General features: G+C 46.1%; 1 protein-coding gene across 1 annotated transcript in view; it reads left to right on the top strand.

Moving 5' to 3' along the window:
• Window positions 1–2596: 2596 nt before the first annotated feature.
• The window catches only part of COQ8A (coenzyme Q8A), a 64473-nt gene continuing 48615 nt past the window's right edge, over window positions 2597–18454 (top strand). The window contains exon 1 of the mRNA XM_090047515.1: window positions 2597–2768. The gene's annotated coding sequence lies outside the window, so the exon portion shown is untranslated. The remainder of the gene's footprint in view (window positions 2769–18454) is intronic.

Raw genomic sequence — 18454 nt, 5'->3', positions numbered from 1 at the left:
AGGGACTAACATAGGAGGGATGGGGGTGAGGAGGGGAGCACAACTAGGTTACACAGATACAATGTAGGCCATTTAAGGGGCGGAAAAGGGGGAGAAGGGGAGGGAGGGAGTTGCGACCCTGAGAGAGAAAAGAAGATGGATACAAACAAATCCATACAAAAAGTCTGCAGTGGTGCAGGGGGTGAGTTGAATGAGGAAGTTGCTCAGTCCATGGAATGCTATTGTGGGGGTCCTTGCAGTGTGGAGTGGTCTGTGGTTAAGAATAGTTCTCAGAGCCCGCTAGGTGCAGAGGGGGGTTCAGGTGGTCCCCTCTGGGTTTGGTCCAGTGGTGGTTGATTTGGTGGTGTCAGTGTACTGGCGCTGGCCCATGATGTGTTCGATGTAGATGTCCTGGGACCAGCAGATGGTATCAGACACCATGAGGCTCCGCATCAGCTTGGCGTAGAGGTGGGAGACACAGCAGGCACGCAGGATGCTTTTGTTGCTGGGGTCCCAGGCTCTGAGTTCTCCCATGATGAGCATGTCAGCTCTCACATTGTAGCTGCAGTTCCTCAGGATGTTGGCCATTGGGGCATACTTATCCCACTTGTGACCCTGGCAGTAGTGAGCCAAAAGGCTGAGAAGCTCAAGACCAGCTGAAGAAGGGTATGGAGACCCAGTCCTGGAGCCGATAGGCGAGGGGAGATCCTCCAGGACCACAGCGACTGGGGTGTCGCCAGGGGAGTGGTGATGGCATGGTCTGTGGCAGCCCTGATCACTTCCAGGGCAAATGCCAGAGAGAAGGTGGCACAGAGTTGCCAACTCTGTTTTAATCTATTCCAGGAGGTTTCATCATGTGATGTAATGACATTAATGACTGATCTACTGTACTGTACTCAGAAAAGCAAATGTACATTGCTATTGCATTTTAAAAACCCAGTGGACTACTTTATAAATCAGATTCAACATTTAAGGAGCCTGGCAGCTCCACCACAACGCTGTCCAGGACTGCCTGGTGAGGGCCATCCTGGCCGCAGCAGGGGCGATCTCCATGAACTGCACCGTCCCAGGCTGCGAGAGCCAGATGCGACCCGACATAGTCATCACCAACGAAGAGGCCAAGAAGGCTGTGATCATGGACGTCACCATCCCCTTTGAGAACCGGTGCCAAGCCTTCACCAATGCCTGGGCTTGCAAGCGGGAGAAGTATGCCTGGCTGGGCGACACCCTGAGGGTGACGGTTGACACACTCATCATGGGAACACTCGGAGCCTGGGACCCCAGCAACGAGAGCATCCTGCGTGCCTGCCGCGTCTCCCGGCGCTACGCCAAGTTGATGCGCTGCCTCATGGTGTCTGACACCATCCGCTGGTCCCGCAACTTCTACGTGGAACACATCACGGGCCACCGCTGGTACCCTGACCCCACCAGACGAGCCGCTGCCAGACCGGACCCGGAGGGGACCGCCTGAACTGCCCCTCCAGCTCTGTGCCAGACGGACCTTCACTCCAAGAGGATTCTTTGACCACAGATGACCCTGCTCCACCCATAGATGAGACTCTATATGGACTGAGGCACTTCCTCCGAACCACTTCCTCCACCATCGCGGACCACTGTAATGGGTTTGTGTGCATCTATCTCCTTTCTCTCTCAGCGTCGTGAACCCACTCCCTCCCCTTCCCCTTATTACCCGCCCCCAGGCTTAGTTGGCTAACACTGTATCTCCTGTAACCTAGTTGCTCACCCCCATCCCTCTATTGTTAGTCCCTCAATCAGGCAATCTGTATTTCCCTATCAGCTTTGTTATCTTGTTTCTGGATTCCCAATCCTAAACATTTACCAATAAAAGTCAATCTGTTTATTTTAATGAATGCCCTATCATTTATCTCCCGGGTGACTCTCAGCAGTCTCCTGGAGATTATATCTAATTCCTGGAGCCTCCAGGGCAATCCTGGGGGGTTGGCAACCATAAGGTGGCATCATTCAGGGCAGGGAAACAAAGGTGTGTAGTTCAACTCCCGCTGCATGAGGCCTACCCTACAGGACACCGTAGCAGCCCGCTGTCTTGTAGGCAGGGGCCTGGTGCAACTTGTGACAAACCAGGTGCCAGGCCAACCCCCCTGCAGAAGCACCCAGCCAGATGGGTGCTCAGCGGAGGGTGGGCACAGGCTAAGCTGGGGGAACAATATCCACCACGGCTTTAGCCATAGGAAGGAAGCTTGGCAGCTCCTGGTCTGTGTGACCTTGGCCTTATGGGAAAGCTTATTATGTCAGGGGCTTGCAACCCCAGCAAAACCTGCCACTCAGCCCTCCTCCCATGGGCCAGTCCCACGTGCCTGTGCAGGTCTGTCACCAATTCCTGGCGGGCTCCAGGCTTTCCAGGGCGGGGCGGCAGCTGGCGCGGAGCTGCCCCTGCGCACGTAGCACCCAGGTTACTTTCCCCCACCCAGCACGGGCCTCACGTCCCCTTGCAGCCACTTGGCCGCGCAAACCCCCGCGGGGGCGGCGCTTGGCCAGCACCGCCTCCTCATTGGTGGAGCTTCCCCCCGCCTCTTCCCCCGATTGGAGGAAACGCGGGGTGCACGAGCGCTGCACGTTCTTCTCGGGGCGGGGGCGCTGCGGAAGGGCCTCGCGCTAAGTCGCGGCGTTCCGACTCGGGGCGGGGCAGCGGCGACGGCCAATGGGAGCGGTCGGGAGGCCGGGCGCGAGGCCGGGCTGCGGCCAGGGGCTGGCGAGTTGGTAAACAAGCGTCAGGCCGCGTGGCGGTGGCGGCTGTGGCGGCGGCGCAGGTGAGAGCGGCGGGAGGGGTGCTACCGAACGCTGTAGCGGCAGTTAACGGTTAATAGCCGCCGTCCTCCGTGGGGGGGTCACTCGGGACAGGCGCACGCGCGTTCCTGCCCGCGCCTGGCACCGTGGGGGGTGGAGCTGCAGACGAGCCCCAGCCTTGCGCCGCTCCCTGCCCTGGGTGCCCGGGAAGGGGCTACGCTGCTTTCGCCCCCTCCCCCGTGCTCCCTACTGATCTGTTGCTCTGCTTTCGGCTCCTCTTCGTGTTTCCTGTCTGGCCTGCTGCTCTGCTTTCACCTCCCCTCTGTTTCCCATCTAGTCTCCTGTTCTGCTTTTGGCTCCTGTCTTTGTTTCCTATCTAGTCTCTTTCTCTGCTTTTGGCTCCCCTCTGTCTGTCCTGCTGCTCTGCTTTCGGTCCTCCTTCATGTTGCCCGTTTGGCCTGCTGCTCTGCTTTTGGCTTCCTTTCATGTTTCCTGTCCAGCCTGTAGCCCTGTTTTCCTCTCCCAGCTCCATCTGATGTTCTGGGTGCCTCTCATCCTGTGCTCCCTGCCACACCTACTGTTCTGTTTTCTGCTCCCTGCTCTTTCTGCTGCTCTGGGACCTGTCTCTCCCCTCCCGTCAACTCTGCCTTCCCCTCCGGCCTGCCATGTGTGCTACACACAGGGTGCCTGTCCTGCTTGTCAGTGCAGGTCAGCTCTTCCAAAGTCTGGCTGGTGCTAGGGATGACTTTCTGTAGCACTGGCTCTGCCAGTGCTGCCTCGACTCTGGGGCACTGCATGGTACTGCAGCCCCCTGGCTGGTAGCCTGCAGCAGCTTGATGTGATCCCTGAGCTTGAGTCCTCCTCTAGGAGGAGGAGATGGGAGAGAAGGGGTTAACTTTTTCAAGTGGGGTGGGGACCCCTTGGGGGTGGGGACGGATGACAGGTGTGTGACCAAACAAGCTGAAACAAACTTTCTGTTCTCATTTAGATAAGGGCAGATGGGGCTTGGCAAAACAAAACAGTGCAGTATATTGTATCGTTAGTAATTTATAGTTTCAGGAGAGAGATTCTAAGAGAGCTCGGTTCACAAGCAACATTGGCAATATCTGTATTATTACTTCAACCTTTGTATTTGCTACAGCTTGAGAACCATTTTCAACGCTGTATCTGGTCATAGTTATTTCACCTGATTAGTTATGGTAAAAAGGAGCACACTTGGACTTTGGATCATTTTAATGTATGATATTGCTTAACGTGTGGTATTTGCAATCCAGAACTTGCTCAATGTTTGGCTTTTTTGTATGCTGCCTTTCTCTAAATGCATGCCACTTTAAGTTGTGTTAACAACAGGTTTATGAGAGGTTAACTGTCTGCTCTGCCCTGTAAAGTGCTGGCTGCCTTGTGTGCTCAGCAGTTTGCATGCCTTGGGCCCTGGTTCATTGTTGTAAAAGTGAGACTTAGCCAGGTTAGTCTGGCATTAAGTAGAAGGCAGAGCAGGTTTGCATCTTAGACGTTAAGTGAAGTAGATGCATACTAACTTTTGTGAGTTGAAGCTAACTTCATCATGTTGTAAAAATGCTAGTGAAAAATGGTGTGTAGCTGTGTTGGGGTGTGTAGTTGTAGGGAGGGTTCCAGTGAAATGAAGAGGCATATATTAAAGCAGAGAGATGCAATTTGAAAGCACTGCATTTACATTCCTCACCATCTCCTCCTTTTTAGGAGAGTGAGAAAAATTGGCTATCTCCTAGTTCATGTACTAAAATATGTAATGTGGTAGATCACCATTGTCATAGTTACAAGAAAGTGTAAAATAAGAATTCAGTTGTAAAAACTTACCAAAAATCTTTAGAAAGCCTCATGTTTAAGGTAGTGATGATTGGATGAAGAAACTAATTCCTTAAAGCTTTCTGCAACTATGTAAAAAAGGGGCCATGAGCTGGCTTAACATGGCTAGGTACCAACATGTGCATGAAAATCTTGGACATTCAGTATTTGTAAAAATAGTCTTGCATCTCATGTTCAGAAAATCTACAGGTCTGTTACTGTGGATGAAAAATAATGGACTTGTACTGACTTTTAAAAAGAACTTTTCACTCCTTTAGATATAGATTGCTTTTATTTGTTTAGTCCTTAATTAAATCTGACTGATACAATTGTAATTTCATTTTTCATTAAATTATTGTTGAAATTAATTGGTTGGTCTTTAGTCATAGCTATTAACAGTTCATTGAAATTTCTGCTGAAATGCATGTTACTTAAAAACTGATGTTTCTTGTATATCACCAAGATCTTCACATGCATCCTATTGAATGAACCAAGAGCAAGGAGGTGGAGCAACTGCCCCCCCCATACAATTTTGGAGCCTCTGATCTTGTAGCGGTGCAGTAGTATATAAGAATAAGAAAAAGAAACTTGTTTGATAAAGTAACTATCTATAACCATGGTGACACAAACTATTCACTGTCCAAGGGGGGGAGTAAAGGGAGTAAAGGCACTAACTGTTCTACTCAGTAACTGAAACGGTTAATTTTAAGAGAGTGTGCTTGTTTTCCTTTTTTTTTTTTTAAAAAAAAAAAAAAAGAACAGACATGTCTGATATGACACTTCATAACTGCCCTTTATGATGTCTTTGTCTGTTGGTAGCAGTCTCATGGGGAAAAAAAAATCATATATTCTTGGCTTCTGTTTTATTTAACTAAGGCTATGAACAGATGCCACATACATCTTGGGAGGACAGAATCCAATCATTTGCACATCCATGTCCATTGGCCCTGGGTCAGGCTCTAGAAAAGTTTGTGGCCTAAGTGCTAAGTTTGTCCCAGGAAATTGCAAAGTGTGCCCGAACAGTTATCCAGGATTGCATTATTGAATCACTGCAAAAAACTCAAACAAATGGCAGTGTATTCTGCTGCTTATTAAACCCTGATTAGAAGTGTGATGTGTGCACATACCAATCCTGCAACTTTTCTGCTCCAGGACAAACGCAGGCATGACTGGGCCTTGGACAAATGCAGCATCTATTCCTCAGCTAAGGTGAAGATCTTGTTCAAGATTTGATTGTGCCCAACAGTGAGCACTGAATATGCTTCAAGTATTGGCATCCAAAACCCCAAAATTATTGCTTTGGTATATAACATGCTAGGAAGGTATAGCTGACTTTGAATTGCAAAGTAGACTAGAAATACGGTTCTGAGATGAAAAGGCTGATGAAAATGGGTTATTTATCTCAGTAAAAACAAAATAAAAAAGCAATAGCTCCTGGATTTATGTTTGATAGAGTAAGTTTTTTGGCTCATTGTCCTTTCTCTTAGTGTAAAGGACAGTGTAGCAGGAGTGATATGCTTACCATTCCTTTGGGAACAAATAACTCAATTTTTTCTCTATATCAAACACACTGTGAGCTCAATTTACATTTTTTTTGTTGTTTGCCAACAATTACCTTTATAGTCTTGAAAGTTTAGATAAATCATTGTATGTTGTGCTGTTTAGATGATTTATCATGTAGATAAATCAGTTATGTTTTGAAAAATCATTGCAACTCACCAACACTGTTGAGGACTCACCTGGAGTACTGTGTCCAGTTTCGGGCCTGATGCTTCAAAAAGGATGTGGACAGATTGGAAAGAGTCTGTTTAGTAGAGAGCAACAAAAATGATTGATAGGCTTGGGAAACAACTTATGAGGAAAGGCTGAAAGAACTAGGGTTGTTTATTTGGGAGAAGAGAAGGCTGAGTGGGGTGGGATTTGGAAATTTTCAAGAGCAGGTTGGACAAACACTTGCCAGGATTCTCCTAGGCTAAACCATCCCTGACTTGAGAAAGGGCTGGACTAGATGACCTCTTGAGGTCCTTTCCAGCCCAACTTTTTTATGTTCCTCACAAGGAGAAACACAGGTGACCTTCAGGGATTTAACAGAGGTAGCAAAGAGGCAAACTTTCTCTTTTTTAAAAATAATGTAATGTGATAAATAAAATGAAGGGTCAGAAGATAAGAGTTCCTCTTTATAAGCTTACTGTTAGTTCACTGGTCACTTTGTTTCATTGCAGTCAAAGAGAGTTGCATGTACAAGCCAGCTTCCAGCTGTTCTGCATTACGTGAAGCCATAATGAATGTTTCATCTGCAGTATTTAAGGCAGTCTAAAAATAGCCTATTCTGAATCTGTGCTGGAAGAAGAGAATTAGTTGGCTTGCAGTCTTCCAAAATAGCCCCCTTAAAGGCAGGTGGAAGTCTGTTATTTAATACCCTGTTTATCAGGTTGTCAGTTTCTGGAAAAAACATATAGAGAAGGGGAGGTCTTGGATTACTGCTCTCCTGACTTATTGTTCACATAAAATCTGTTTGTGGGTAATAGTTCTCCCTGGGAGTCACTTTGACACCAGAGGAGTAACAAGGGATAACTTTGGCCCTTTGCTTCTTTACAACTTACTGCGGAATATTGTATTTGATGTAGGGATTGCTACCTTTTGAAATACGTAGCTGAATGAATCGCCAGGTATGCAAGTATCTGTGTTTCCTTTTTGTTCCCACAATCACAGTATTATACCAGTGGGTGAACTGTGCTGCCTGAGGGTGGATGTAGCAAGACAGAAGCGCTACATTAAGTACCATGTGATCTGCCTAACTGTTCTGGCTGTTACAATCTAACATTGTTTAATGGAAGAATCTGTAGGAAGAAGCTCTAGAGTCAAGCTTGTACTCTCTTGCAGTAGCGCTGTGCCCCAGAATGGGAGGACCGACATCTGTATTAGTTGCCCTGGTGATTTCTGGTCTTGTAGTTCTCTTCATATCTTGATACATGCTTTCCTTTTGAAATGGGAATGATGGTAAAACAAATTCTGTTTGTACAGAGCCAAAACCTTTATTTACTGCAGAGCATAATGATTAGGGTAGGGCTGGGAAGTGGAATACACAGTAAAAGCCGCCTTTGCCATGAAGCAATGGATACACACTGACAAATGTTGATTTTTGTTCACAAAAACCTACATTTCAACACATGCACGGAACTCGCAGCTGTTCTGGTCTCTAGGATAGCTAGTATTTATATTTTTAAATTCCATCAACTGCATTTAAATAACCTTAAATGGGCGAATAAAAGCAAGAAATGACAGGGTGTGTAGTTTTGCCTTCTCTGTCTTTTTGGCATGTGTGTACACATCTGTTTTGCAATGAGGGATGATCACCGAGTGGATATAGTTACATCTGTATAAAAGAGGTTTTTTACAGCGTTGGAATTTTGTTAGGTATTTTGTTGACTGAACATGGGAAGCATGCTATCCCTGCTAAGGTAGCTTATATAAATCCTCTGTACTGCCTAAAAATGTTACAAGCTTAGATTTGTGTTTAACCTAGTTTCTCCCTGCAGCTGCTCGGCAAAACAATTTTTTTTTCATAAACGTGATAATCAAAGCACTTAATTTAGTCACTAGACAGTGCGTGTTGGTATCCCTTGGCCTGAAGGCCAGATCTGACTTGCCGGGTGATTTAGTTTGGCCCGTGGAGCCCAGATAGCAGCAGCATTTTGGTGGCAGGGGCATTTTGCAGCATGATTTTAGCCACAATTCAGCACCAGTAAGAAGCTGTGGTGGCTGGTTGGAAACACTGGGTCACCTCAAATTACGCTGTTATTTCAGCGCATTGCTTTGGAAAGGTTGATGACAGTGTCTGCCCTGATGGAGTTTGCTCCTGGGTTGTAACCACATACTGGTGGTCTTGTGGAAGAGATGTTCCCTCCTAAGGTCTCATAAAGATTAGGTGATATGGGTTAAATTATGTGACTGAAGACTGGGTGCCTGCATTTTCAAGAGTTTGGGTGTGGGAGGTAAGGAAAAAGATGATTACAAAGATCATCTGGCAATTGCATGAACATATTGAAACTGGCTGAAGATGTGAAACCCTTCTTGCCTACAGGGGAGAAAGATAGGATTAAATGTTATTATTAAGGGGGTGTGTGTGTGTGTGTGAAGAAAGTGACCTTTCAATCTTGGAACTTTGCCAGCTTGCAAGGGAAAAGCCACAGTTTCCCACGTTTTTCTCCTTTTAAAGAATCCATTTTTAAAGTTTGTAATCCACTTTTGGGTTGTGAACCACAGGTTGAGAAACACTGATCTAGTCCAACCGCCTGCTCAAAGCAGGACCATCCCCAACTAGATCATCCCAGCCAAGGGAGATGCAGTGCTACACATGACCAGAAGAAACTTGCTTGTTCTTTCTCCTCTTTGGCAGTCTTGCTCTTTTTATTGCTTCTAAAGAATTGGTGCATCCTCCTAAGTCAAGTAGATGCCCTGAAAAATACCATTTAAGTTCTCCATAACTTTGTATGCAGCCTTGACTTCTGTAGCTTGGGAGAGGGGTATACAATTTCTTTATTACAAGCCTAAGAACTTGCAAAGCATGAAGATAATTATGGTAGTGATATGTAGCACTGAAGCTCTTGTCTCCTGCTTTATATGTACAAATGTCCAAGATGTGTTATGTATATTTCCATATAATGAAAAGAGAACCCAAACCAGAAAGGTTATATAATTTGTCCAGGGCCAGTATCAGAGTTGAAATTTAAAATGTAGGAATTCTAGTAGGCCTAGTTTCACTCTCAAGAGAACAAAACTTGAATGGTACATTAGGTGATCCCATTTGACCTGTGGTGTCTCTAAGGATTTATTTTCTACATGGCCCAGTGTCCTGAGCGTATGCAGATAAAAAGAACTGATAGCAAAACAGGAACTGGAAAATTCTTTTTGGTAGCAAGGTCACTAATTTTCTAGCTATCTTATAAATAGGTTTGTATGTATTGAGAAGCTGCTCAGTTTGAACTTAGCCCTAACTTGTAGGACAAGACCAAAATTCAGCTTCCCAAGGTCTGGTTATGCATACATTCCTTCAGGATCAATAGTGAGGGACTAGGGTTGTTGGTTTCGTGTTCAGAGAAGTAACGAAAGAGCTGTCTTCACCTAGTTGGCAAGATGCATGCAATAAGTACCTGTAGTCCAGGCCACTAAATTTATATGCAATAATTCATAGCCACTGAAGGGTGATAAACACATGATCAAAAGCCAGATATCTTCCTATGTCTCGTAAACAAATGTGGGTGTCCAGCACAGTTGTAAGTTGAGCAATGCTTCTTCTCTACATGGTCAGTTTTTAAAAGAGTTCGGATCTGTGTAGTTATGCAAAATTTTGGGGTAGACAGATTCAACCGGTTTGATAATTCCTTTCATAATATGTTGGGAAAATAGATGGCTGACTGACCATCTCCTTGGCTCCTGTTTTGTTCCCTGTGGTTTGGGTATTACTCTATAGAAAGAGATGTGTTAGGGCATTGTGTCTTAATGGACAGAGCAGTACATGGGGACTTGGGTTCTGTTTCTGGTTCTGCTGCTGGTCTGTTCCCTGGCTTTGGGTGAGGCAGTTCCCCTTTTTTCCTTGGTTTCCTTTTCAGTAATGTGCAGGTGATGGTGGTGCTGACCTCCTTTGTAGAACTTAGTGTGAGTTATGGCTGACAAGAGGTTATATATCAGTTAGATATTCCTCACTTCATAGGACCACTCCTGGGTTTTTTAGCAGTCTGTAGTAGATTGTCTTAAAGTACAGAGTAAGTCTTCAGCCTGAAGGACTTCAAGCTTGTTTCCAAAGCATGTACATTACTTATCAGTTTATTGTTCCTATCCAGTATTCGGCATACTTTCACAGTTAAAACTGTCAATAAAATCTGACTTTTGTGACAGGGCAGAACCAGTTTGCAAGTCTTCTTTAAGTAACTGGTATTGTGGCAAGTGATATGTTTGTGCTCTTAGCTTTATTTGGAATGTGTCTCCTGGATTCACTAAACAGAACTTTTTTATTTTTGAAAGTGTCTTGCATTTAAAACAGTGTTTTGAGACACTAGTTATGTCACAGCTTAATCAACAGTGTTTAAAATAAAAGGAATGGTTTATTTATAGCTTTAAGCTACTTTGTAATAGAGGGTAGCTTTTGTGCCTTTTGACAATAGCATGTGCAGTTGACAGGTAATAAATCTCCATTTGGTATTACTAATGTCTTATCCCTTTTTTTCCTTTATCAGAATCTTGAAACTTAGTTTCACAAATAGGTTTAAAATCTAAAATTATTTATCCCATCTACTCTCCCCCTCCCCACCCCCGACAATTGATGTGGCTTTGTTACCATGTTTTCCTGTTTTCTTAATATATCGTTTTTTCAGGTATAGCAAGAAAAAGCCACACAAAGAAAACCTTATTACTTGTGTTTAGCTTTAATGTATTAGTCCTACTTGTGTTTATACGATTAGAGCCTGAACTTTCTATGCAGAGCTGATAGTGAAACAGGCTATTTTTAAAAGATTGCCAAATGCACATACTGGAAAAATGAAAAAGATATTGGCTGTTTCGTAAACTTTCATTTATAGTAATTTTAGGTGTTCTGTACAACAGGAGCTGGTGCTGGTACATTACATCAGCAGAGTGAGACTATAGATTAGCCTAGATAAAAAGATTTTCTGATAGGGGTGTGTGTTTTTTTTTTTTTTTTTTTTTTTTTAATTGGCAGTGTTAGTTTAAAATGGAACAGCAGAACTGGAAAATTTGTAACTGCTTCAGAGTGGAGGAAAACTAGTTGGTTACTGAGGACAATAGGCATTTGAACCCCCAGTACTCCTTCTGAAGACTTACAGGGAGAAACTAATTGCTTGGGAAATTAAATGATTTAATTAGGTTGTGCTGTAGTATAACAGAACTTGTATCTTCAGCAGATCAGCTGTCTAGTGACTGTCCTGAGTTCTTCTTCCTTTGGTTCTAGTCCACTGTCTGGGCAAATGGGGGGGAGGGAATTTTACTTCCTAAAACTTGCAGCTTAAACCCTAGCTGTTCAAAGAGGAAATGGTAGAAATTATCTTGTTGATAGACTCACAATTTAAATACGTGAGGCCAGTTGTGCAAAAGTCCTCTTAATAGAAGCACTCAAAGCCAGTAAGGCACGACTGGCAGCAGTTTTCCTTCCAGAAGATTGGGTTGCTGGTGGTGATTGTGTGTCTTTTTTGCTGGGGGGGACCTGCTCTTTTATGAGAGGGCTTAGCTGAGGGACCATCTTGTATGTTTTGTTTTATGGGGTCAAGGAGAAAGTATTAGATTAGCTTCTAGTGATTATCTCTGTTAAGTAGACTATTCTTAAAGAGTTTAATAAATTGAAATGGCAAAGAGCTGTGTGTTTCCTCCCAACGTGCAGTTTTTCCCTCAAGAGATGAATATTTGTGATATACAGGTAACATTTTTGTTGATTCCAGTGCAGCAGCAGGGGTACAAGTCAGAGGAGTTGTACAGGAATTGGGGGTGCACCAATAGATTTTGGGGTTCAGTAACAACAGCCAATTTGTAAGGAGGAATATCAGCTGATACTGATCTGATTTCTGATACAGTGTGGAGAGCTGGTAAGTCTGTTGTACTGGAAGGGCTGGGGGCTGGGAAAGGGTCATGGGGAGGTAGATCAAGGCCCGCATGGTGAGGGAAGGCATGGGGCTGGGGCAGTCACTGCCCAGCCAGGACAGAGTACAGGATGGAGCAGTGGCTTGTCTGGGGGGTGCAGGGAGGGGTGGGGGCAGCTCCTGCTGCTGCGTGCACCTTGGGAGGGCACAGGGGTTGTGGGGGGGTTGTGCCTCTGGATCTGCGCAGGGCAGGGGGTCTGCTGCTGTGGGCTGGGACTGTGCTGGGCTCTTCCTGGTGGGGGGTGTGGGCTGGGAACTTCATTGGGGGGGGATGTCGGGGGGGGGGGGCTGCAGTGCTGGAAGAGGGCTACAGGGAGGGAGTTGCAGTCACTCAAATGCATTTCAGGCCCCCCAACCCTTCCTCCCAGTGTCACTGCCCAGCCCAACCCCCCGCTGGGAAGAGCCTGGCACAACCTCGGCCTGCAGTGGCAGCCCTCCTGCTCTGTGCAGATCTGGGGGCATATGCCCCCCTGAGGTGTGCACAGTGGTGGGAGCCAACCCCAGCTGGGCAGCACCTACCGCAGTCCCTGCCCCGGCCCCACTCCCTCCCTCATAATGGGGGGCTTGATCTGCCCCCCTTCAGCCTTTCCTTACCCCCCTCTCTGTCTGCCACAACAGACTTAACAGCTGCATGCAGCTCTCCTGGGCTGTGGCCCTTTCTGCCTATATGCTATGCTACGCTACAGTTGCACGCATATACAGGCCATTTATTGGTCAAATTGTTGGTGATTTCTGATGCAGATAATTTTCTTTATATTGGTGCTGATCTGGTATTGGACTGATATATCGGTGCACCTCTAACAGGAATATAATTTGGTGCCTACAGATGTCTAAGTTGACTTAAAATAAGGCAACTTAACTAATAGGCCTGTGCAAATAGGGAAGTATTCAATTAGGATTTGACCAATTTGGAGGACAGTGATTTGATTCAGATCACTGCCCTGAATGGATTTGGATGAATTGGCTTTGGAAGATTCGGCACTGATTTGGAGAGCTTCGGTGATTTGGATTGGCTGGGGAGAGGCAGGCACAACCAGGCGGCTGCAGGTTCTCCCGCGGCTTCCAAGGCAGAGGGAGCCGTGAGAGAAGTCCCCGTGGCTGCCTTGCCTAGCCCCAGCCTCTCAGCACTTAAAAAAGCCCTCCACTGACCCAGCTGCAGCACCGGTGACTGGGGCCTCTGGGTGCTTGTGGCAGAGCCCCCCCCTGCACAGCATGGGGCAACGGGGATTGCCTACCCCCCACACCTGGCACCTGCGCAGCAGCTGTCACATTGCATGGGTGCAGGGCAGCTCAGCAGGGTGTTGCATGCTTTCTGGGAGCTGGGGGTGAGCAATGCTGGGCTCTAGCTTACAGGTGGAGCCGCCCCAGCTCCCAGGCAGCATGCAGTGCGCTTCTGAGCCATGCCGTACCTGCTTCATGGGGCAGCTGCTGTGTGGGTGTCAGGCGGTTGGGGGGGGTGATCCCTGTTGCCCCCCACTGCCCTGTGCTGTGTGGGAGTGCTCTGCCACGGGTGCCCAGAGGCCTCTATTGCTGCTGCTAGTGCTGTGAGTGCAGGGCTTTTCTTTTTTTTAAATGCTGGGAGGCTGGGGCAGGGCAGCTTTGGGGGCTTCTCCCACAGCTCCTCTGGCTGTGCCTGCCTCTGCCCCGGCAGAGGGAGCTGCAGGGGCTATACCCTGCTGCCATTTGCCCAGCTGGCATGGGGGGGAGGCACGATGCTGGTGTGGCTTGCTGTGCGTGGCAGCAGGGCATGGCCCCCGTTCCCAGCACTACTGTGCAACAGCACTGGGAGTGGGGGCTCTGCTCTGCTGCCACTTGCCAGCCAGTGCGGGAGGTGCAGCAGCGCTGAGTGGGGGCTGTGCTCTGCTGCTGCTTACTCCCTTCCACCTAGAGCGAGTCACACCTACATCCCGTTTCTGTAATCTTCCCCCCCCACCCCCAGCTGAGCAAGCAGTAGCGGGGCAGAACTTCTGTTCTCAGCACTGCTGCGCCCACATCCCTCACTCCCCCTCCCCAAATATTGTCCCCCCATCCCAGCTGGTCAGCTTGTCCCAGTCCCTCCCTCCCCCACACCCCTTCCCTCTCCCAACCCTTAACAGACTTACCAGCTGGAGAGAGCTGTCAGGTGCCTGTTTAGTTTATGACCGAATCTCCAAAGCCGCCAAATCTTTTCTGAAGCATCTGAATAGATTCGGAAAAGCTTCATATCAATTCGGAGCTTTTAATGGATATTCGATTCATATTCGGGGATTCGGTCCCTGAATCAGGTCGAATCTCCTCCAAATTGAATCAGCTACCAAAGCTTTGCACAGCCCTATTAACTAAGTCAGCTAAGATGCCAAGTTAAGCCATGTTGAAGCACACACACAGAGCTCCTTTACTTGGTAGCAGCTATCCTGTGACACGTGGCAATATTAACTAATGCGACTCAAGATAATATACCTCAGTCTAGTGGTCAGAAAGATGGTACATGTGTACACACCCACCGAGAGCAGAATTTGGCTTTGTGGGGATTAAAATTAAAACATTTTCAATCAGGATGGCACCAACTAGAGCAGGGAGCCTTTAATAAAGAGGATGAAGTCTCGTGTTAGACTCTTAATTGGTGAAAGTGAATTATTTCTAGATCTCTGACCTGCGTAGAAAGCAGTTCCATTAATTCCAGACACGTGGGTCACGACAGTGTTTTTTGCCTATCCCCTGACAATGTCTGACCTAACCAGAATGAAGCAAGTAAAGCCATCAGTGCAGAACATTCATTCTGCACTGATGTATCTGCCTAAAATAAAGTGAGCAGCATGCAGACTCTTGGTGTCCAAAGCCAACGTGAAGAGTTTGGGTTTTTGTTTTTTTTTAAATTCCTTTATTGCATCTCAAGCTATTTATGGGGAAAACTGTTCATTCAGGCTTCCCCGTCAGCTGTTATTGGTTAAAAAAAAAAAAAAAAAAAAAAAAAAAAGAGGAACATCACTTTTATGCTACCATTAATCCTCCAGAAATTTTTGGAAAGACAGCCCACTTTGAATCAAAGCATTGACTGCTACAGCAGTGATTAGAGGGCAAAAGGGTTGGGCTGCATTTGAAGATGTTTCAGTTTTAAATGTCACTGGTAGTTATTATTTGTTGAGAGTGGTTGTTGCACCCTCCTCCCCTTAGTCTGAAGTTAGGCAGAAGGCAGGGAAGCATGCCATCTTATTTGTGCAAGGATATTTTTAAAAGTGTTGTCAGAGCTTGTACATGTTTAACTAAATAAGCTGTGTCCCTCAAAAGTAAATACCCCAGAATTCCTAGCAGAGAAGGGCTTGGTAACTCTACAGCTCCTCCATTTCTTAACTAAGTAAACCTAGAGAGAACTAGTTAGCTGTGTGTAGTTTGAGGTCAGACAGAAGGCAGGGCTTCCAGACTAGGGCCTAAGGTGTCATTCTGTCTTGCCTTCTGCCAGTTTAGTTATTTGGAGAGGAATGTCACTGATCCTGATGTACAAAATGTTGAGTCTCTTTAGCTGAACTTTAGGAACTATTTTGGTTCCTTATAAAGGGGGAAAACGCCATCTCTTTTTACTGCTCTGTGGACATCCTGGTCATTTAGGACACAAGGAAGCTAGTTAATGAGAACACATTTCAGAATGTTGACCCTGATATATAGGGGAATTAGGGTGGGGGATGGAACTTGCCACTGCTGTAGGTGATGTGAAGGCAGATTTATATCTACTATCAAACTGCATGAAAGTGTGATATGAGAGCTAGATATTAGTGTTTTCAAAATGGTACCTTTTACTTATGGTCACAGCATGAATTTGTTGGGTAAACATTTGTCTGTGGTGTGCAGGGAACAAATGGGATACCAAGTTGGGGCTGGATGACACAGTGATAGCCAGGGATCCAGGTTTTCTCCAATTTTAAAAAAAACCCACTTTTGGGTTAAAAAAAACCCCCATAACCCCAAATACCCATTTTTCCATGATTTTAAATGAAACACCACCAATAATGTATAATACTGTTTCATTTTAATCATGGAAAAATGTGGGCTTGGGGTTACTTTTTTTAACCCAAAAATTGGAGATTTTTTTTAAATCAGAGAAAACTTGGATCCCCAGCTATCACTGTGTCATCCAGCCGCAACAAAAACAACCTTTCCCTCCACCATGGCAAGCTTCAGAGCTTCAGCTCGCAGTAGCAACAGCAGGAACTGGAGGGGAAGGTAGGGATGTTAAAGTGCATAAGGAGAAACCTGGTTTCCCATTTATCTGTTAAATCAGAGATAACCAGGTTCCCTAGTGATAGCAGTAATGGGTACTTTGAAGAATGGTAACATAGGCTCAGCCTTGGTGAAGTTTGTCACAGGCGTGGAAATTAATTCGTTGCTTTGTTGCTCCATCAGTCAGCTCCCTTTTATCTCCCTTGGCCTTTTTTTCTCTTAAATCTGGGTAAAGTAGATGGGTATAGATAAGTAATGGTACAGGAGGCCTATCTGGGCTAGTGGATAAAATGTTAGGCTGGCGAGTTAGGACTAGAATACCTGGTGCTTTCCATAGCTTAGCCATATCTTACTAGAGACACTGGGATGAGTCGCTTCACCTCTTTGTGCCTCGGTTTTTCCCTTTGGTAAAATTGAGATGCTGATTTCTGGTAGAACCCCCCCCCACCATTGTATCTAGTATGGGAACTTGCTTTTTGTTTGTGCCCACCCACCATTATAAATTCCTCAGTGTCTTAAAGTATTATTACAGACCAAAAAATGGGCACTTTTACCTTTTAGGAGTTGAGGACTACGTAGGTTACAGTTGCTCTACTAGTTTAAAAACTAGTGTTAGGGTGTGTGTAGACAAAACAGGGGCCCTAAATTGAAGCGGTGGGTTTTAAAAAACACCGCTTCAATTTAGGGCTGATTAAACCCCCGTGTTGTGCACGTACCCCGCTGACTTACTCCTCTCCCTGCCGGAGAGGCAGGTGTGAGTACTGGTGAGTGGAGTGGTCCCTGGAGTGTGTTGGGGGGAATGGAACATGGAACTCCAACTGTGTGCATGTGTGTTCTTTAGGAGGGCCAGAAATATAAACTTCCTGTGTTGGGGTCTATTACAGTACTTTATTGATTTTTAAATTATTGATACCTTTTAAAAAAGTTGAAAGAGGAAAGTAGCTGCCGGAGTTCCTGACTGTTCAGGCATCTGGTTGGACTGCATAAGGATCAAAAGTTGATCCATTATTTTTGGCGGAGGGACTGATGTAAATGCATGAACATGAAGTTTTAACAGGTACCCGGTCTTGTTGAAGGCATATGCAATTTGCCTCAGATCTGGTGCTGTACCATTCACTCTAAAGGAGTGTCTTTCTGTAAGTGTGTACTCATGTGGTTGTTGCTTAAGTAGTTGTTAAAATATTGCACTCAAATATTTGGGAGGGGTGGGGATGTCTTGTCTTTCAGCATGCTGTTCTTAGTAGCTGACACCAGGGGTGCTAAACTCAATTCTTGCCCCAGGGCAGATCCAGACCACAGGGCTCCTTGAGGGCCAGATCCAGCTTGGGGCATGCAGTGCTGGCAGCTCTGGCTTGCCATGGGGTACCCCTGGCTTGCAGGGTACTGTGTGACAGTGTGGCATCAGCCCTGGCTAGGGAGGTAGGACCATGGCAGTGGAGATGGGTGATGATTGGGACTGTCAGCCCTTGCTTGCTAATTGCCACGTCTACCAGGGTTTAAGGGACCCAGGCTCTGCAGCAGGCTGTTTTCACCCCACCACACCCCATAACTTCTGTTTGCCAGTCCGTAGCCAAGTGTGCTGGATAGAACACCTCTGTGGGCCATATGCAGCCTGAGAGCTGTATGTTTGAAATTTCTGTAAAGCAGGATACTGTATCACAGAGTTGTCATGTGTAAAAACATTCAGTTGAGGTTGATGTTTCTTGATATTTTTATTTATTTATTTAGTTTGTATGATTTCAGCTGGGCTTGAAAGTCAGTCCAGTATCAGGGGGCAGATGATCTGCAAGCATGGCATGTAATTTAACTCTCTAATCCCCCATTCCCGCTACTTTTTTGACACTTAGTGACTTGATGTTATGCACAAGTGACTTGATGTTATTCTTCCCAACAACTTCCTGTCCTCTTCCATTTAAGAGCTGTGGGACATTTTTTCAGAGATGTGCTCTAGATGTGAAACACAAGGTTAACTAAACTGAGCCACCCTAGCTTTGTCTGTGCTAGGACAATAAGCCAAGGTTGGCCACAAAACTTTTTCTAGC

This window comes from Crocodylus siamensis, chromosome 1 (assembly GCF_052110815.1).
Source record: "Crocodylus siamensis isolate JL-2025a chromosome 1, ASM5211081v1, whole genome shotgun sequence".
NCBI lineage: Eukaryota > Metazoa > Chordata > Crocodylia > Crocodylidae > Crocodylus > Crocodylus siamensis.
The sequence above is the reverse complement of the archived record's forward strand: the minus strand, read 5'-3'. Positions and strand labels throughout refer to the sequence as shown.